The following is a 3,704-nucleotide window of genomic DNA, read 5'->3' on the forward strand; positions in this document are numbered from 1 at the left end:
TGAGTTTTTATTTTGTTGAGAATGGAATGGAAAAAAGTTATTAAGAAGGGTCTTAGCAGAGGAAGGAAGAAACCACCGAGGTGGGATGATTTCCCAGTCAAGGAAAAAGCGGAAGATGGATATGAAATCAATTGTTCTTATATATATTTTTTGGAGTTCCCAAATCATTTCGAAGCAAAGGATATTTTTGAGGCATTCAAGGTTTTGGAGAAATCTCGAAGGTCGTAATACATCCCAAGAGTAACAAGTTTGGAAAGAGGTTTGGCTTTTCTAGATTCAGGGAAGTCGCAGATATCAGATTGTTGCGGTGAAACTGGATAATCTTTTTTTAGAAAACAAGAAAATCTATGCGAATGTTCCTAGATTTGGTAGGAAGATGGAAGCATCAAGGGGAGGCATGGAAGGTTCAAGGAAGTACGAAGATCCTAGTGCTCGTTAGAAAATTCGGTAAAATTAAATGGATCCAGGACTGAATCGTGATTGAGAATCACTTTCCTTAAAAGTATTTCAAGCACTCTTTTATTATGTCTTAGAGTTGGAAGAGAAATACGTTTTTAGTTCTTGTGTTATTTTTCTGAATAGAATCATATATTTATAGGAGATATGGATGTTGTTTCAAAAGTTTGCAACCTTTGATGAAACAACACCACTAACGCCTCTACGCCCACGCCCCCGGAGCCGGTGTCGCCGGTGGCAACACCGGCGAGGGTCCATTGGTTGTGTCAAGTGGCATAATGCTTGGGACCACCACATGTCCATGTGGCACCTTATTGTCTTTGTTCCTTTGGTGAGTTAAAGTTCCAAAGCATTTATAAATGCTTTAAAGGATGTCTCCACTTTCTATGTGGGACTTAAAGCAAAGCATTAAATACTATTTAACTCTTTTGTCATTTTGGAACTAATATTGCAAAACAATTTCCAACAATCCCCCACTAGTTCTAATAATGACAAAAATCATTCCAGATAGTGAAATATAAAAAGTGTTAATACAGTTAGGTATCTTTCGATTTTAAACTTAACCTTAGTGAGGATAATGCAAAGTTTAATCGGAATGTTTGGTAGCAAAGCTTTTAAACCATTAATCCATGGGATCAGACCGGCGTTACCTTACACACACTCTTTAAAGGTTCTTCCTTTACATATCTCGCTTAGCACTTATTTATGGCCATATGCTATCCTTTTCATGAATTTTTCATGAGAGAAACTCCAACTCTCACTTTGAGACGGCACCATCTCAAAATTCACATAGGTGAGGTTCATATAGCATCCTTTCCAATAGATACTCTTCTTCGTTAATGAACTTCATTAAGAGGTTTTAGAAACCTCAACCCTCAATTCAACACAGTCAACCTTATTTCCCAAATTCTTGACTTACATCCAATTCAACGACTTGTTGTTACCCATTGAATCTTGAAGTTAATGTTTTGTTAACATAAGATTGGGTTGCTGCCGCTGTCGGAACTTTTATTTAAGGAGTTTCAACCCCATTCCTCTCGAGGTTGTTCGTACTAAGTCTCTGGCCAGTGGCTTAGTAAACGGATCTGCTAAGTTATAGCATGTTCGTATGTAGGTGAGTGAAATGATTCCATCCTTAATCAATTTTCTTACGAACGAATGTCTAAGTCCTATATGTCTAGACTTTCCATTATACACTTCGCTGAATGCTCTTGCTAATGTGGCTTGGCTATCGCAATGTATCATCACTTTTGAGACATTGTCTTTAGCCAATGGAACTTCCAACAGAAGATCCCTCAACCATTCCGCTTCTTGACCGGCGGAAGCGAGAGCCACAAACTCTGATTCCATGGTCGAAAGTGTAATGCATGTTTGTTTCTTGCTCTTCCAAGAAATTGCTCCACCAGCAAGTGTAAATATCCATCCAGTTGTAGATTTATGGTCTCCAATATTAGATATCCAACTCGCATCAATGTATCCTTCTAATATGGCAGGGAACCTTCCATAGTGAAGACCAAGGTCCTTGGTTTTCAGTAGATAGCCAAAAATCCTTGTAATTGCCTTCCAATGTTCATTACTTGGATTACTAGTAAATCGACTCATTTTACTGACTGCAAATGATATGTCGGGTCTGGTACATTGCATTAGGTACATTAGACACCCTATTGCACTTGCATATTCCAATTGAGCCACTGATCTTCCATTATGCTTTTGAAGTTTGTTGGCATGATCAAATGGAGTGGTTACTTCCTTAAAGTTTAGATGTTTAAACTTATCAAGCATTTTCTCAATATAGTGGGTTTGACTAAGTTCATAACCCCCACTATTTCGCTTAACCTTGATCCCTAAAATTGTGTCAACAAGTCCAAGATCTTTCATCTTGAAAGTGGATGTTAGAAACTTCTTTGTTTCTAAGATTCCTTTTAAATCATTACTAATGATCAACATATCGTCGACATAGAGACAAAGGAATATTACAGTGGTTTTGCACGTCTTTGTGTATAAACACTTGTCACAAGAATTAGGAATAAATCCATTTGAGAGTATTACAAAGTCAAATTTTTGATGCCACTGTTTTGGTGCTTGTTTTAGTCCGTATAAGGATTTGACAAGTTTACACACCTTTTGTTCATTTCCAGGAAGCAGGTAGCCTTCCGGTTGTTCCATGTAGATTTCCTCATCGAGATCTCCATTTAGGAATGCTGTTTTAACATCCATCTGATGGATTATAAGATCATTCAAAGATGCTAAGGCAAACAACAATCTAATAGTAGTTGTTCTTGCTACTGGTGCGTATGTGTCGAAGTAATCTATGCCTTCTTTCTGTCTAAATCCTTTTGCCACTAATCTGGCTTTATAAGTGTTTAGAGTACCATCGCTATGGTATTTCTTCTTAAACACCCACTTGCATCCAATGGGCCTTTATCCATTAGGTAAGTCAACAAGTTCCCAAGTGTGGTTTGATACAATTGAATCCATTTCATCTTGGATAGCATCTTTCCAAAAAGTGGAGTCCCTTGAAGTTATTGCTTCCTTATAAGTTTTTGGATCATCTTCCACTTGAAGAATAATCGGAATGCGCTGAACAAAGTTCTTACAATTTCCCTCAACAATATAAAAGGAAATAGATTGAGAATCAATCTCATCTGGTCCTAGATTCTTTGTTTTCCGAATTCTCTTGCTTATCCTAGGCTCGGGTTGTGGTTCAATGATTATAGGAGTGCCTTCAGTTTGTATTTCTACAATCCGAGAAGAGTTATCTTCATGAGATTCTTTATTAGTGGCCGACTCCGATCCTTTATCCTTTGTGATAAGGTTTTCAAAGAATTCTACATCCCGGGATTCAACAATTACATTAGATTCTAGATTTAAGAGTCTATATGCTTTACTGTGTTGTGCATATCCTACAAAAGCACATCTTATTCCTCGAGGACCCAACTTGGTTCTTTTAGGGTCCATGTTTTTGTAGTATGCCACACACCCCCACACTTTAAAGTAACCGATATTTGGCGCTCTGCCTTTCCATGACTCATATGGAGATATACCAGTTTTCTTTAACGGAATTCTATTGATTATATGACAGGCGGACAATAATTCCTCACCCCACAAGTTAAGGGGTAATTTAGAATGCATCAACATGGCATTCATCACCTCTTGATATGTTCGATTCTTTCTTTCTGCCATGCCATTTTGTTGCGGTGTTCGTGGTGCCGAACATTCATGTATTATACCGTGCTCTTCACAGAATG

This window comes from Lathyrus oleraceus, chromosome 7 (genome assembly GCF_024323335.1).
Source record: "Lathyrus oleraceus cultivar Zhongwan6 chromosome 7, CAAS_Psat_ZW6_1.0, whole genome shotgun sequence".
NCBI classification, from domain to species: Eukaryota; Viridiplantae; Streptophyta; class Magnoliopsida; order Fabales; family Fabaceae; genus Lathyrus; species Lathyrus oleraceus.